General features: G+C 45.4%; 1 protein-coding gene across 4 annotated transcripts in view; it reads right to left on the reverse strand.

Moving 5' to 3' along the window:
• The window catches only part of ptpra (protein tyrosine phosphatase receptor type A), a 323,319-nt gene that overhangs the window by 259,544 nt on the left and 45,431 nt on the right, over positions 1-18,344 (reverse strand). Inside the window, exon 1 of one of the 4 annotated variants that reach the window (XM_085975516.1) lies at positions 6,414-6,585. The exons of the other annotated variants lie outside the window; for them this stretch is intronic. The gene's annotated coding sequence lies outside the window, so the exon portion shown is untranslated. Of the gene's footprint in view, positions 1-6,413; positions 6,586-18,344 lie in introns of those variants that run through there. 4 annotated transcript variants of the gene reach the window in all.

Here is an 18,344-nt window from a genome sequence, read left to right on the forward strand (position 1 = left end):
TACGCAATTCCAGCAAATATTCAGCATTGCTTTCATGCTGTAGCTGCCTTCTGTCGTAAAATTTAAATCGTTCCGCTAGCATCAGCGGCGTGGTGTTTAGATGATCTTTCAGGACAGTAACAATCTCATCGAACGTCTTATCCGCCGGTTCATCTGGTGATAACAGGTGTTTCAATTGCCCGTATGTCTTCGCACCCATTAAATTTAATAATGTTAGAGCTTTATCTTGGTCACGAATTTTATTGGCCTTACAATAATTTTTTACTCTTTCAACATATATGGCCCAATCTTCGAGGTCACTATCAAAGGTGCTAATATTCCCGTGTTTAGGCATTGTAGATTTGCAATTTCTCGGATTTTCTTTTCTTTACTTGTTATCAAAGATGGCGGCTTCCCGCTCTTGCCGTCGTCCTCCGCCCACAAAATGGCGGTTTTCCCGCGCTTGGCGGTCTTCACCCGTCCCCCGACGCTGTCTCCCTTCAGCCCCCGAGTGCGGCCCTTATCTTCGCCGCGATCGCCCGAGTGCGGCCCTTATCAGCGGATGCGATCGCTGGATCGCGAAGTGGCTCCCGACCGAAGTGGCTCTCGGCCCTTACCTTCTGTGCGATCGATAGCCCGCGCTGTGCACCGCGGCTCTCGCACCTTGAGCTTCTGCAGCCGCCGCGCCTTTCAGTCCGAGTGCGGCCCTTATCTTTGGTCCCGATCGCTGGCCCGCGCTGCGCCTCGCACTTGAAAGCGGCCCGGCCTTATCTCCGATCGCGATCGATGGCCCTTATCTCCTCCGACTTCCCCAGCCTTGTCTTTGCAGCCAACGCTGCACGGCTTACCCCACCACCTAGGTTGAACAAGGAAACTGCAGAAAGACTTCTGTCAGTCGCTGGAAGCTGTCAGGATGGCTGCTGCACTCCAGTGCTCAGTTGCTGATGGAGGCTTCAGAGTCCTAAAGCCTGTCGCTTCTAGTGGGGTGGTGAGGTTTGAAACCTCTCTTCAACTGCCGCAGGGTAAGAACCTGACTCGTCGCCAGTGTTAAGTATGTGTATTGTATTGAACAATTAACACAAAGACTTAAACGTATAACTCAAACAGGTCTTTACTGGTTGGAGGTAGGGACTACACGTAGGTCTTTACTTCATGCCCACAGGCGGGAACTGAGGGGAGATCAGTACCCACAGTACTATTTATACCCCTATGGCCAGGAGTGGTACTGCATATCACTACGCCCTACAAGTAGTGCAGTCCTGTCCATAGGTTTAAAGTAGCACACATATTACATACACACCTTGTACCCTTTAATATTAAGTGCCCAGTCCTCAGCATTTTTAAGCCACGTTTCCGTTATTGTCACATCATATTGCCACAGCTAATTGTGCTTGTAGCTCACCAACCTTATTCACCACACTTTGTGCGTTTACGTACATGCATTCTAAACCCATTTTTGAATTTTTCGTCGTCTTTTTTCGTCTGCTCTTATCTAATATGGTACTACTACTGCCTCTAGTACCATCTTCTCTAGCACTATCCAACACACTCACTCTTTTATGCACCTTATTCCTCTTTTCTACTCCTATATGCTGATGCCCGTCCCCCTGCCAAGTTAGTTTAAAGCCTCCCCAACAGCACTAACAAACCTCCCCAACAGCACTAACAAACCTGCTTGCGAGAATATTAGTCCCGGCTCTGTCGAGGTGTAACCCGTCCGGCTTGTACAGGTCCCATCTTCCCCAGAAACAGTCCCGATTCCTCAGGAATGTAAAGCCCTCCCTCCTACACCATCTCTCCAGCCACGCATTCATCTGTTCTATCTTCCTATTCCTGTACTCACTAGCACGTGGCACCGGGAGTAATCCGGAGGTTACTACCTTTGAGGTACTGCTTTTTAATCTCTTTCCTAGCTCCCTAAACTCTGCCTGCAAGACCTCATCCCTCTTTCTGCCTATGTCATTGATACCGATATGGACAACAACCTCTGCCTGTTCACCCTCCCCCCTCAGAGTATCCTGCAGCCGCTCAGTGATATCCTGGACCCTGGCACCAGGAAGGCAACATACCATCCTGGAGTCACATCTATGGCCGCAGAAACGCCTGTCTGCTCCCCTAACTATCGAATCCCCTGACGTAAGAAAACTCACTACGCACTTGGTTTGAGTATAAAGCAAGGCTTTAATCAACTTGTTTCAGAACATGGAGGTCTAGTTGTCGTTCAATAGTTCCTTGTCTTACAAAATGTCCCTGGTAAGCTGGGCCCACGCCCGAGTATTTATACTCCTTGGACGGCGCCACCAGCTGGCCGGCCAGTGTTATTTCATGAGTTGTTTCTTCATGATGAGATTTATAACATCCCCTACCACTATTGCTCTTCCACTCTTTGCCGCCCCATGCAGCTGAGCCACCCGTGGTGCTGTGGACTTGACTCTGGCTGCACTCCCCAGCAGAACCATTGCCTTCACCAGTACTCAACAGAATACTGGTTGGAGAGCGCGATGCACTCCGGGGACTCCTGCACTTCCTTTGTGCTAGGTATGACTCCAGCCAGTGGAGCATTATTCCCCCGATTCCCACTGACTTCAGTTTTACTACGGCTCCTTGATGCCACACTCGGTCAAACTCTCACCTCATCTCTGGAATTCAGCTCCTTTGTCCATCTTTGGACCAAGGCTATAATGAGGTTGGGAGCCGAGTGGTCTTGGCGGAACCCAGACAAACAGCAATGAACAGATCAGGTTAATAAGGCCATAAAAAAGCAAAACAAGCACTAGAGTTTAGTTCTAGAGGGATAGAATTGAAAAGTAGAGAAGTTATGCTAAACCTGTATCGAACCGTGGTTAGATCATGCTGTATAATTCGGGTTGTCATATTATAGAGGGACTGTAGAGGGTGCAAAAATGATTTACAAGGATAGTACCAGAAAAGCGAGGTTATTCCTATTGGGAAAGGACGAATAGGCTGGGTCTCTTTTCTCTTGAAGAGAAAGCTGAGGGGTGACCTAATTATGAAAGATTTTGATGGAGTAGACACAGGCAGAGAGTTTCCACTTGTGGGGAAGAGCAAAGCTAGAGGTCATCAATAAGAAAAGAACATAAGAAATAGGAGCAAGAATAGGCCATATGGCCCCTCGAGCCTGCTCCACCATTCAATAAGATCGTGGTGATCTTCGACCTCAACTCCACTTTCTCTCCTGATCCCCATAATCCCTTGATTCCCTTACAGTCCTTCATCTAAGTCATTAATATAGATTGTAAATAGCTCGAGGCCCCAGCACTGCTCCTTGTGGCATCCAACTAGTAATAACAACCTTAATAGAAGATTGTCACCAAGAAATCAAATAGAGAATTTGGAAGAAACTTCTTTACCCAGAGAGTGGCGAGAATGTGGAACTCGCTACCACAGGGAGTGGTTGACGTGAATAGTATAGATGCATTAAAGGGGAGGCTAGATAAGCATATGAGGGGGAAGGGAATAGAGGGTTATGCTGATAGATTTAGATGAGGAAAAATGGGAGGAGGCTCGAGTGGAGCTTAAACACGGGCATGGACTGGATGGGCCGAATGGCCTGTTTCTGTGCCGTATATTCTATGTAAACCCAAACTGAACATCAGTGAGCAGGTTATTGGTGAGTAAGTGCTACTTGATTGCACTGTCGATGACACCTTCCATCACTTTGCTGATGAGGCGGTAATTGACCAGGTTGGATTTGTCCTGCTTTTTGTGGACAGGACATACCTGGGCAGTTTTCCACTTTGTCGGATAGATGCCAGTATTGTAGCTGTACTGGAACAGCTTGGCTAGAGGTGCGGCTATTTCTGGAGCACAAGTCTTCAGCATGATAGCCAGGATGTTGTCGGGGGCTATAGCCTTTGTTGTATCCAGTGCGCTCAGCCATTTCTTGATATCACGTGGAGTGAATCGAATTGGGTGAAGACTGGCTTCTGTGATGACGGGGACCTCAGGAGGAGGCCGATGTTGATCATCCACTCGGCACTTCTGGCTGAAGATGGTTGCAAACACTTCAGCCTTGTCTTTTGCACTCACGTGCTGGGCTCCACCATCATTGAGGATGGGGATATTCATGGAGCCTCCTCCTCCTTAGTTGTTTAATGGTCTACCACCATTCACGACTGGATGTGGCAGGACTGCAGAGCTTTGATCTGATCTGTTGATTGTGGGATCGCTTAGCCCTGTCTATAGCTGCTTCTGCTTTTTAGCATGCTTGTAGTCCTGTGTTGCAGCTTCCCCAGGTTGGCACCTCATTTTTAGGTATGCCTGGTGCTGCTCCTGGCATGCTCTTATGTACTCTTTATTGAACCAGGGTTGGTCCTCTGGCTTGATGGTAATGATAGAGTGAGGGATATGCCAGGCCATGAGGATGCAGATTGTGGTGGAATACAATTCTGCTGCTGCTGATGGCCCACAGTGCCTCATGGATGCCCAGTTTTGAGCAGCCAGATCTGTTCTGAATCCATCCCATTTAGCACGGTGGTAGTGCCACACAACACGACAGAGGGTGTCCTCAGTGTGAAGACAGGACTTCGTCTCCACAATGACTGTGTGGTGGTCACTGCTACCAATACTGTCATGGACAGATGCATCTGCAACAGGTAGATTGGTGAGGACAAGTAGGTTTTTCCCTCGTGTTGGTTCTCTCACCACCTGTCGCAAGCCCACTGGCAGTTATGTCTTTCAGGCCAGCTCGGTCAGTGGTGGTGCTACACTGAAGTCCCCCACCCAGAGTACATTCTGTGCCCGTGCCACACTCAGTGCTTCTTCCAAGAGGAGTACTGATTCATCAGCTATGGGAGGGCGCTAGGTGGTAATCAGCAGGCAGTTTCCTTGCCCTGAAACCATGAAGTCCGGAGTCAATGTTGAGGGCTCCCAGGGCCGCTCCTTCCCGACTGTATAACACTGTGCTGCCACCCCCAGCAGGGATAGTGAGGGAAGACTTTGGGACATTGGCTGAAAGGTATGATTCTGTGAGTATAACTATGTCAGGCTGTTGCTGGACAGCTCTCCCAATTTTGGCACAAGTCCCCAGATGTTGGTGAGCAGGACCTTGCAGGATTGACTGGGCTGGGTGTGCCGTTGTCGTATCCATAGCCGGTGCTGAGGTCAATGCCGGGTGGTCCGTCCGTCTGTCTTATTATTGTGTTTCGTAGCGGTTTGTTACAACTGGCTTGCTAGGCCATTTCAGAGGGCAGTTAAGTCAGCCACATTGCTGAGGGTCTGGAGTCACATATAGGCCAGGCCAGGTAAGGACTGCAGATTTCCTCCCTTAAAAAGGACATTAGTGAACCAGATGGGTTTTTACAATCATGGTTACCATTACTGATGCTAGTAATTATTCTAGATTTATTTAATAACATTTTTTTTTTTTTTTAATTTTAATTCTTCAGCTGCCATGGTGGGATTTGAACTCTGGATTACTAGCCCAGTGACATTACCACTATGCTACCGTTCCAGTCAGTATTACTGTATGACATTTGGACAATTTTCCCTCCCCAACTCACGGACACTAAAGAAGTGTAGTATCCTTACTGCCACTCTGCTGATGTCAGCTATATTAGCACAGGCCAAGGATTCAACCTGGGATCGCAGCTACTCACCAGATAGATTCACTGAGCCACTAGGGGATTTCAAACATACCTTTTTTTGAGGTGGAGAAATGTGGATCAATTTCAAGAGGGAGAAATATGGAAAAAAATATATAGTACATCAGCAATTAATTACTTGTGAGGGAATGGAAATACAGAGAAAATATTGGAGGAAAAAGGCACAATAGTCTCTCTCCCATTCCAAGAAGCAAAAAGGACCCATCCATCTTTCTTCAGATTTCCCTTCATTTTGTTCATTTTCCCACCTATTGGGTTTGTGTATTTTCTTTCCTCCTCGCGTATTTTCTATTTTATCTTCCAACTAACTTTCATTTTTTGCTTATCTCCCTTATCGATTTTTACCCCGTCCTCCGTCATTCCATTGCCACAATCCAATCCTTTCGTACTCCAATCTTGACTACATAATGTTCCAATTGATGTGATGTTCTCTTGGCCAGATTAATAAAAACTCCGAAATCTACCTAATAATTTCTTACAAATCCAATTAAAATGTTATAATAAAAGCACTGCTCAAGTGATGCTCTTTCTTAAATTATTTTTCTTCCCTTTATCTGCTCCAAAGCAGACTGTTGGGACGTGCATGTGAACAGATGACTCTTCAACTGATCCATCTCCATGGCAGTCCTCTGATCTGCAATTCTCAACAAAGACTCAGCTAAAATCACTCTCTCGGCAGATAAACTACTGCAGCAAACCTGCATGCCACCATTGCATGGCATGGTTTTAAATAAACACCCTGTTTATGGTTTTCACCTTGTCAGCAAGGAAAAGATATTCAAAATACCCAAGTTTAAATCACTAACTTACCATCAGTCTATGAGTTCACATAATGGTCAACCTCGAACCAGTCAATATTCGCCTCCTGCCACTCCTACAGTTCCTCCACACAGAGATGGCACTACACGATTATGCAGTTGACAAGTGATGGATGCCCATGCTGCACTGCCCAATTTTACAATAAATATGTATGGGATGGGAAGGGAATCTGAGGACAATGGCAGCTGGAATCACAAAATACAGCAAGTTATTTTCAATCGTTCCAATAAGTCATGTGTGTGTTGTCGGCTATATTGTTTGTACTATTTCTTCCAGTGGAGAAGCCCATATGAAAGACCACCAATATAATGGTCAATACCTTACACTGTAAACTTGCGATTCTTAAGACTTATGAATTTGAAAGTAGGTAGTGAGGTCAATGGGTTACTTCAAAATTGAGTTTATTTACCAAATACCAAACTGTGCAACCTATCGATATAAAGAACTCATCTGTTTATTCACAGAATGTGGTCAATGGTGGCAAAGCAGCACATATTATCCATCCCAAATTGCCCTCAAGATGATGCAAGGATTTCGGCTCAGCGACAATGAAGGAATGGTAATATATGTCGAAGTCAGGATGAAGTGCGACTTGGAGAGGTACTTGGAGGTGATGACATTCCCATGATATTGCTGCTCTCGTCTTCCTTGGTGGTCGAGATCGTGGGGCTGAGAAGCACACTGAGTGCACCGAACTAGGCTAGTGATGAGTATTCCATCACACTCCTGACAGGCGTGGTCTCGGCAATTATGGTGCCACTGAAGATTAGGGGAAGATGTTTGGACTTTCTGTTCTTTAAGATGATCACTACTTGACTTTTATGGCACAAAAGTCACCTGTCACTCATCAGCCCAACCCTGGATGTTGTCCAAATCCTGCTGTAGGCTGCTTCATTATTAACATAGAAGATAGGAGCAGGAGTAGGCCATTCGGCCCTCGAGCCTGCTCCGCCATTCAATGAGATTGTCTAGCGCGGCCAGTACAGAGATCATGGCTGATCATCCAAATTCAGTACCCTGTCCCTGCCTTCTCTCCATATCCCTTGATCCCTTTAGCCTTAAGAAATATATCCAACTCCTTCTTGAATATATTTAATGAATTAGCCTCTACTACCTTCTTTGGCAAGAGAATTCCACAGGTTCACCACTCTCTGGGTGAAGAAATTCCTCCTCATCTCGGTCCTAAATGGCTTACCCCTTATCCTTAGACTGTGACCCCTGGTTCTGGACTCCCCGACCATCGGGAACATCCTTCCTGCATCTAGTCTGTCTAGTCCTGTTAGAATTTTATAAGTTTCGATGAGATCCCCGCTCATTCTTCTAAACTCCAGTGAGTATAAGCCCAATCGACCCAATCTCTCCTCATACGTCATTCCTGCCATTCCAGGTATCAGTCTGGTGAATCTTCGCTGCACTCCTTCCATAGCAAGAACATCCTTCCTCAGATAAGGCGACCAAAACTGCACACAATACTCAAGGTGTGGTCTCACCAAGGCCCTGTACAACTGCAGCAAGACATCCTTGTTCCTTTACTCAAACCCTCTCGCTACAAAGGCCAACATACCATTTGCCTTCTTAACCACCTGCTGCACCTGCATGCTTACTTTCAGCGACTGGTGCACAAGGACGCCCAGGTCTCGTTGCACTTCCCCTTCTCCCAATCTACTGCCATTCAGATAATAATCTGCCTTCCTATTTTTGACACCAAAGTGGATAACCTCGCATTTATCCACGTTATATTGCATCTACCATACTTCTGCCCAATCACCCAACCTGTCCAAATCACACTGGAGTTTCTCGGTATCCTCCTCACAGCACACACACCCACCCAGCTTTGTGTCGTCTGCAAACTTGGAGATATTACATCTAGTTCCCTCGTCCAGATCATTAATATATATATTGTGAATAGCTGGGGTCCAAGGACCGATCCCTGCGGTACCCCACTAGTCACTGCCTGCCACTCGGAAAAAGAGCCGTTTATTCCAACTCTTTGCTTTCTGTCTGCCACCCAATCCATGTGCCTTAATTTTACACGCTAATCTCTTATGCGGGACCTTATCGAAAGCCCTTTGAAAATCCAAATACACCACATCCACTGGTTCTCCCTTATCTATTTTACCAGTTACATCCTCAAAAAATTCCAGTAGATTAGTCAAGCACGATTTACCTTTTGTAAATCCATGTTGACTTTCTCCGATCCGGTCACTTTTTTCCAAGTGCTCTGCTATTACATCCTTTATAATGGACTCTAGCATTTTCCCCACTACCGATGTCAGGCTTACCGGTCTGCAATCCCCTGTTTTCTCTCTACCACCCTTTTTGAACAGTGGGGTAACATTAGCTACCCTCCAATCCATGGGTACTGTTCCAGAGTCTATCGAGTTCTGGAAGATGACCAGCAATGCATCTACTATTTCTAGGGCCACTTCCTTAAGTACCCTAGGATGCAGATTATCAGGCCCTGGGGATTTATCGGCCCTCAATCCCATCAATTTCCCTACAAATACTGATTTCTATCAGTTCCTCCCTTTCATTAGACCCTATATTCCCCGACATCTTTGGGAGGTTATTTGTGTCCTCCTTTGTGAAGACAGAACCAATGTATGTATTTAATTGGTCTGCCATTTCTTTGTTCCCCATTATAAATTCCCCTGATTCTGACTGCAAGGGACCTACGCTTGACTTCACCAATCTTTTTCTCTTCACATATCTATAAAAGCTTTTACAGTCAGTTTTTATGTTCTCTGCAAGCTTACTCTCATACTCTATTTCCCCACTCTTAATTAATCCCTTTTTCCTCCTTTGTTGAATCCTAAACTGTTCCCAATCCTCAGGTTTACTGCTTTTTCTGGCCAATTTATATGTCCTCGCCTTGGATCTTATGCTGTCCCTAATTTCCCTTTTTAGTTTTATTTTTATGCCAATCTGGGATGAACAAATTCTGTAGTTCATCCATGCGATCTTTGAATGTTTGCCATTGCCCATCCACCGTCAACCCTTTTGAGTGACATTCCCCAATCAATCCTACCCAACTCGCACCTCATACCATCGTAGTCTCCTTTATTTAAATTCAGGACCCTAGTCTGAGTCAACTATTTCACTCTCCATCTTAATGAAGAATTCTATCATATTGGCCCAGTAATTCCTGTCACAGCGCGTGAGTAAGGACGGGGTACTCACGCGTGTGCCAGGACGGGGTACTCACGCGTGTGCCAGGAGGAATTGCCGGTTTTCAGCATGCACAGCGCATGCGCTGAAAACCGGCATTTCCTGTCCTCTGACCCAAGGGGTTAAGAGGCTGAACGCATGCGCGGCATTGGGCAGCGCGTGCGACTTGGATTTCCTGTATTTTTACAGATTTGCGCATGTGTAAAGAGCTCCGGTTTTTACGCATTGAAAAACCACACGTAAGTACTTAGTTTTACAGGTAAGTGGTCTTTTAGTACAATTTAGAATTTTTTTCCCCCCACAGGTTTATTATTTTTAAAGAATCTACAGTAATGTAAGTTTAGTTTTAGACACTTCTTTAAAAATTTATTTTTTTCAAAAATTTGATTAATTGTTTAAAATAGTTTTTTAAAGTTATTCATAGTTAATTTAATTATTGGGATGCTTTTTAAAATTTTATTTAAAGTTTAAGTAGTGTTTTGGGGTGCCGTACTTTTCATGAGTTTGACAGTCTTTACTATCAAACTTATGAATGAAGTTTCCCCTCCCCTGATTGGCTGAACAGTGCTCACCTGATCCCAGCCGGCACATCGCACTAACTACGCCGCTGGGTCAGGTTAGCACAGCGCGCCGAGATCAGAACCGGGCCACTGACAGGAAATCCACTGCGGGCCAGGTTTCAGATGTCGGCGCGCCGGGTAAGTGCACATCGGGGGCTTGCACGCGCGGCAAGCCCCCGACAGGAATTACTGGGCCATTATGATCGCTGCGACCCAAGGGGCCTCGCACAACATGATTGCTAATTAATCCTCTCATTACATAATACCCAGTCTAAGATGACCTGATCTCTGGTTGGTTCCTTGACATATTGGTCCAGGAAACCATCCCGTATACACTCCAGGAATTCCTCCTCCACAGTATTGTTACTAATTTGGTTAGCCCAATCTATATGTAAATTAAAGTCACCCATGATAACTGCTGTGCCCTTATTGCACGCTTCTCTAATTTCCCGTTTAATGCCATCCCCGACCTCCACATTACTGTTTGGAGGTCTATATACCACTCCCACTAACGTTTTCTGCCCCTTGGTATTTCTCAGTTCTACCCATACAGATTCCACATCATCAGAGCTAATATCTTTCCTTTCAATTGTGTTAATCCCCTCTTTAACCAGCAATGCTACCCCACCTCCCTTTCCTTTTTGTCTATCTTTCCTGAATATTGAATATCCCTGGATGTTGAGTTCCCAGCCTTGGCCACCCTGGAGCCATGTTTCCGTAATCCCAATCATATCATATTCATTTATCTCTATTTGTGCAGCTAATTCATCCACCTTATTACGAATGCTCCTCGCATTAAGACACAAAGCCTTAACAGAGTTATGAACAAAGCTGAACTCTGTGGTACTCTCAGAAAATAGCCCCACTTCTAACCTTATGACAGAGGGAAGATCATTGACCAAGCATCTGAAGATAGCTGGGCTGAGGATACCCCCTGATGAACTACTGCAGTGAGATCCTGAGGCAACAATGATTAGCCTCAACAACCACAACAACTTTCAGGTAGGACTCCATCCACTGAAAAGTTCTCCCTTGTCTCCACTGACCTTTTGCAGCATGCTAATTTTTTTTTAAATTTTTTTTTTTTAAGTCAGATATAAGGAATATGTATAGCTAGAAATAGGTATGTAGATAACTAGCTACACACAAAACTATACACTAGGATTAGAATTCATGAAGTGAATAGATTATAATTCTGTATTTTGATTTAGCATTGTACACAAATATCAAATATAGCATTTGAATTCAATAGCTGTGCAACTCAGTCAACTGAACACCGAATTTGAATGTGGAAAGTATGAGACTGCACATAGTACATAGGCCTTTTGGGAGATAAAATAATGTATAAAGTAGATTGACTGTGGGTTAGTCTCTTTTATGTCTGAATTACACTACAGATAGAATCTGAACTTACAGCACTATGTACTGTACATTAATCCACATTAATATGCAAGAACAAGAATTCAGTCTCTAAGGGAAGTGCACGCCCTTTTACAGCTAAACAAAAAATTGGAACAAGGTTTCCTGTAACAATACAAATTTTACCTAAAAATGCTTTTTAAACTAGAGCACAGTCCACTGAAATGAAACAACTTGAAGCCGTCTTCATAAAATTCAAATCTAATAAACATTGTGTAGGACAAGTTCGAATGAACGAACCGTGATTTCGAATGTGATTTGCAAATTCTGCTTTTCTTTTTAAAAAGTTGCCAAGATCTTGGCAAAAACGTAAAAAAGCAAGTTGCAAGTAAAATAAATTAGCATGTATTGCACAAAAATGTGTTAACTAATTTCAGTTACACTAAATAGATCTTTTTACGATGGCACTAGAGCGCCAGCATATCGTGCATTTTGGCACGTCATGGCTTCGTGCCCACAATATTTCAACAGGATTTCCCAATCTTACCAATGGTGCATTTTTTTAAAAAAAAATTTAAGTAGCTAGAAGCTATGCACAGGCCTACTTCAGAGAAAGAAAAGAAAGCCAAAACAGGTCGAGATACTGTTGCCCCAGGCTACCTTTGCAAACTAGTGAGTAACTGCATTTACACTGAAATTTGCAGAGGTTTGGGAGCAGGATGCTGGCTTGCCAGGGATCTTGCTTTACACAGGGAGGAAAAACTTTGAAACAAGGGTCTCTCAACTCCAAATACAACATGGTGTAGAACATGGATTTCTCCTTACTGTTACAAAAGGGATTACAAATTGTAAGCTTTCATCGAATAGCATTTAGTTTCCTGACCATTTGTCATGTTCAGGACAAGTCAAAAACTGTTCATGCTCTTTTCCAGCTAAGGAAAAAAGATATATATCCTGCAACAAAACAACATTATTTCCTGTAATAATACAAATTTTCCTAAAAATGCTTTTAACGAGAGCTCTCGGGCTTAGAGCTTTGAACACTTCAAAGACAGAATTAAGTAATTTTTCTTTGATGTAGACTGGGCGTGTTTTAGAGCAGCACTAGGTTTCCCCATTAGTAATTTTGAAGAGATGTCCTATAATTACTGATCTTTTCTGCGAGACTCCTTAGAAATAGCCAAATCCATCTCTAACTTTATCTACCATGAATAACATAGGATATATGTCACAGAAACAGGCCATTCAGCCCAACCAGTCCATGCTGGCATTTATGCTCCACTCGAGTCTCCTCCAGTCTTTCCTCATCTAAATCGATCAGCATAACCCTCTATTCCCTTCTCCCTCATATGCTTGTCTAGCCTCCTCTTAAATGCATCTATACTATTCGCTTCAACCACTCCCTGTGGTAGCGAGTTCCACATTTTCACCGCTCTCTGGTGTTGTGTCGGTACCTTTCTACCTAGACACAATTTAGGACTCAGAACTCAGATTCAAACATGAAGTGCTTTATTGGAAGGAAAGGCAGTTCTGGAAAGTTCCGAACAAAGAGAGCTAAAACTTAACAGAGAACACCCAGCCATTTATCTCCTATGACAGCGCCACCACAGGTGGGAGGAGAACACAATATTTCCTCCCCTCTTAAATGGAAGGTCCACATTATTCCTCAATAGGTAAGTTACTTTCAATACACTCAACTAACCTAGGGTAGAGGTAGACTGCCTTAAACCCTGACTTTACCCTGGGGTTTATTCTGCCCCAGTCTTGTGGGTAAGTCACTAAGCCTACAGATCCAAGCGTCTTGGAGGCCGCCGCTCTCTGACAGGATACCGGCGGTCATCGCTGGCTCCCACAGCAGTAGGCATTGACACAGGCCTGGATGGAGAAGGTGCCTGTGTCAGTCGAAAGTCAGGAGTTTGCACAGGTGGAACAGTCTCTATGACTTCCTGTGTTGGAGAAGAGCACTGTGGCAAAGGATGCTGGTTTGCGGTATCATCCGGAAACAGTTCAGGCCAACCAGCCGTTGGAGCCTCTGTGGCTGTCTCTGCTCCTAGCAACAGTTGATCTGTGTGTCTTCTCCAGACGACGTCCTCAGCAGTCTCAACCGTGTAAGACACAGGGCCCGTCTGCGCGATCACCGTAGCAGGAACCCATTTCGGTCCAGTGTTGTAGTTTCGAGCTAGGACGTGCTCTCCAGGGTGAAACCGTCTCTCCTTGGCTCTTTTCAACTTGAGCTTGTTGTTGACAATGGACAACCTGTTCTGCCCTTGGAGGTTTGAGTAAGTCAAAACTTGTCCGCAACTGCCTCTTCATCATGAGCGAAGTGGGGGAAGTTTTGGTTGTGGCATGCGGCTCGTTCCTGTAGGACAACAGGAAGCTGTTCAGACGTTGGTGGATTGAGCCCGGACCTTGCGATGCCTTCAAGGCGTGCTTCAAAGTTTGCACAAACCTTTCTGCCTGGCCATTAGTAGAGGGATGATAGGGCGCAGACCTGATGTGTTGGACACCATTCACATGCAGGAAGGTTGCAAACTCCTGTGATACAAATTGTGGACCGTTGTCACTTACGAGTTGTTCTGGTGAGCCATAACGGCTGAACATCTCACCAAGTTTCTCAATTGTTTTCTCTGCCGTGGTAGACCTCATCACAGCGACCTCCGGCCACTTGCTACGAGCATCCACAACCACCATAAACATCTTCCCTTCGAAAGGACCGGCGAAGTTCACATGTACTCGCTGCCACACTTCTGCAGGCCAATCCCAGGGGTGTAGGGTTGCCAGCTGTGGAACATTCCGGACCCTTTGACATGGGGAACATGTTTTGGCTTTCTCCTCAATATTCCCATCGAGACCTGGCCACCAGAAGTAGCTTCTTGCCATTTCCTTCATCCGAACCATCCCACTGTGGCCTGTATGAAGTTGTTGCAGTATAGGTTCCCTCAGAGGTGGCGGAATGATGACACGGCGTCCCCAAAGAAGACAACCTGCCTGGACGCAGAGCTCATTTCTTTTTGAAACGCAAGGTTTCAAACTAGGAGAATCTCCTATCGCTCTCCCTCGAATGACATCGTCCATTACCTCAGATAGGACTGGATCGTTGCGGGTGTACCTTCGCACCTGAACTGCAGTGACAGGTGCTCCCTCCACTTGTCTAAAAGTAGATATCTATCTGACGAAGCTCTGGGGGAGTAACAGGCAAGGGTAGCCTCGAGAGACCGTCTGCGTTGCCGTGAAAGTCTGATTTGCGATATTTGATGTCGTATGTGTGTCCTGACAACAGTAAAGCCCACCTTTGTATCCTGCTTGCAGCGAGACACGGAATTCCGGTGTGGGGCCCGAATATTGAAGTCAATGGACGGTGGTCCGTCAGGAGTGTGAACCTTCTCCCAAACAGGCACTGATGAAATTTTCGAATTCCAAAAACGATTCCCAAGGCCTCGCGCTCGATCTGCGCATAGTTACTCTGGGCCTTGTTCAAGGTGCGTGATGCGAAGGCGATAGGTTTCTCTTCACCCGAAGGCATGATGTGGGATATGACTGCTCCCACACCATATGGTGATGCATCACATGCTAGCTGCACGGGTAGCTTTGGGTCGAAGTGTGTCAGGACCTCAGAATTCAGCAATGCTTTCTTTGCTTGGGCGAAAGCTTCGTTGCACAGTTCAGTCCATTTCCATGTTTTGCCTTGACATAGCAACATTTCTGAAGCCGTTACATCAGTTGCTAAGTCTGGAATAAACTTCCCATAGTAGTTAAGTAGCCCCAGAAATGAACGTAACTGGCTCACATTCTGGGGTGCTGCAGCCTCCACGATCGCCTTGACCTTTGGCGGCGCCTTATGCAGGCCAGCAGCGTCAATCACATGCCCCAGGTACTCAACTGAAGACTGAAAGAATTCACATTTGTCTTTACGAACTCGGAGTCCGTACTCTTTCAGTCGTTGTAGTGTCGCATCCAAGTTCAGAAGATGATCCTCCTCATTTGTCCCAGTGACAAGGATGTCATATCCAGGTAGCACTGGACTCCTGGCAGTCCACTCAAAATCTGATCCATCGCCCTTTGGAATAGAGCAGGGGCCGACGTAATTCCAAACGGAAGGCGGCAGTACCTGTATAGCCCCTTGTGTGTCACAATTGTCAGCAGCTCCTTTGATTTGTCATCGACATGCATTTGTAGATAAGCCTGGCATAAGTCTATTTTGCTGAACTTTTGCCCTCCGGCCAGGCCCGTAAAAAGATCAATGAGGGGGAAGAGGGTACTGTTCCACAGACAGCACCGGGTTAATAGTCACTTTAAAAACCCCGCCGATTCGAACAGATCCATCCTTTTTCAGGACAGGAACAATGGGTGTGGCCCATTTGCTCACGCTCACAGGCTCCAGGACTTCATTCTCGACTAAGGCCTCCAAGTTAGCCTCAACTTTTGGCCTAATTGCATAGGGTACAGGTCGGGCTTTGTAAAACTTCAGCTTGCTGTCATGTTTAATGTCCAGTCTCACGCTGATCTTTTTCATGCTCCCAAGTTCCCCATTGAAGAGTTCTGCATGTTTGTTTAACACTGCAGTCAGACCTGACTCCCCTTTTGACATCATGCGGACTGCAGGCCAGTCCAGCGTGATTTTCTCTAGCCACGCACGTCCCAGTAGCGATGGGTAATTTCCCTTTACCACATATAGTGGCAGTTTTGCAGTCTGTCCGTTCAATTTAACTGTCACCTCAATGACGCCTCTCATGGCCACAGGTTCGCCGGTATACGTCTTTAGCACAATGTTTGTTGGCTGAAGGGTAAGATGCTTTAGCATTTTGTTGTAGACAGTGTCTGAAACAAGGGACACAGCCGCGCCTGTGTCCACCTCCATCCGCACTGATTGTCCCTCCACCAGTGGTGACACCCAGTAGCCATTTGAACCACCTGCAACCGTCAGTATGTGCACCTCTTCCTCCTCAGAGGTGTCACTCCTCTCTGTTTTGCTTGTTCCATCATACTGCACTGAATGAACACTCTTTTTCCTCTCTTGTCCAAATACAGACATTTTGCTTCCATGCTTCCCAGCTGTCTGTTCTTTTTTTTAACCTCTACAGGCGCGTTCAATGTGACCCTTTTTGCCACAATTTCGGCATTCCAGCTCCGTACACCAGCAGTCATTAGCGTGAGGGCCCGTTTTCCCACAACGGTAACATGTGCCGTTCCACGCACCTTTAGGCTCAGACGACACCTTGTGAACTCTCCCTGTTGAACTCAACTGGTGAGCCTCCTTTTCCGCCATCTCCATGGAGACACTAACTTCAATGGCCTTTTCAAGAGTAAGGTTGTCCTCAGTAAGAAGGCGCTTCTGTGTGGCTGCATTTTGCAGACCACACACAAGTCTGTCTCTAATGGTGTCATTCAGCACCTCCTTGAACTGGCAGTGTTCTGACAACCTTTTTAAAGCAGCAATAAACATCGTCACTGATTCCCCCTCCTCTTGATTCCGTTTGTGAAATCTAAATCTCTCAGCAATAACCAGAGGTTTTGGTGAAAAATGTGCTCCAAGAATTTCCACTAGTTGCTTATATGTTTTAGTTCCTGGCTTATCTGGCTGCACGAGGCTGTGAAGTAAATTGAAAGTCTTCGGCCCGATTACACTCAAAAAGGTAGGCACGACCTTTTCATTTGCCACCGCATTCGCCAATACAAAATAGTCAAAACGTTCCGTACATGCGCTCCATTGCTCCACATTTTCATCAAAATCACCGATGTTTCCTAATATAGTAGCCATCTCACGTTTCAAATTAAATTTTCTGTTTACTCACTGCACCGGTAACGTACGCAGATTCATCCGCTCCTCGTTGCCACTTGTTGTGTTGATACCTTTCTACCTAGGCACAATTTAGGACTCAAAACTCAGAGATTCAAACATGAAGTGCTTTATTGGAAGGAAAGGAAGTTCTGGCAAGTTCCGAACAAAGAGAGCTAAAACTTAACAGAGAACACCCAACCATTTATCTCCTGTGACAGCGCCACCACAGGTGGGAGGAGAACACACAATACCTCTATTCCCTTCTCCCTCATATGCTTGTCTAGCCTCCTCTTAAATGCATCTATACTATTCGCTTCAACCACTCCCTGTGGTAGCGAGTTCCACATTCTCACCACTCTTTGGGTAAAGAAGTTTCTTCTGAATTCCCTATTTGAGTTCTTGGTCACTATCTTATATTGATGGCCTCTAGTTATGCTCTTCCCCACAAGTGGAAACATTCTCTCTCTGTCTACGCTATCAAAACCTTTCATAATTTTAAAGACCTCTATTACGTCACCCCTCAGCCTTCTCTTTACAAGGGAAAAGAGACCCAGCCTGTTCATCCTTTCCTGCTATGTATACCCTCGTATTTCTGGTATCATCCTTGTAAATCTTCTCTGCACCCTCTCCAGTGCCTCTATATCCTTTTTATAATATAGCGACCAGAACTGTACGCAGTACTAGTGTGGTCTAACCAAGGTTCAATACAGGTTTAGCATAACTTCCCTACTTTTCAATTCTATTCCTCTAGAAATAAACCCTAGTGCTTGGTTTGCTTTTTTATGGCCTTGCTAACCTGTGTCGCAACTTTTAGTGATTTGTGTATTTGTACTCGGAGATCCCTTTGTTCTTCTACCCCACTAGGCTCGCACCGTCCAGGTAATGTGACCTCCCTATTCTTCATATCAAAATGTAATACAGGAAAGTTTGTGATATCCGGCACCGACGGGACCGGCGTGTTGCCGATCTATCAAAACTGCCAGACATACAAAGTTAACGTTGAAGCATACGGAGGTTTTCATCTCCGTATCGGACAACAAACACTGTTGCTTAGCA

Source organism: Somniosus microcephalus, chromosome 2 (assembly GCF_052327205.1).
Source record: "Somniosus microcephalus isolate GS21.2 chromosome 2, FLI_Smic_1.0, whole genome shotgun sequence".
NCBI lineage: Eukaryota > Metazoa > Chordata > Chondrichthyes > Squaliformes > Somniosidae > Somniosus > Somniosus microcephalus.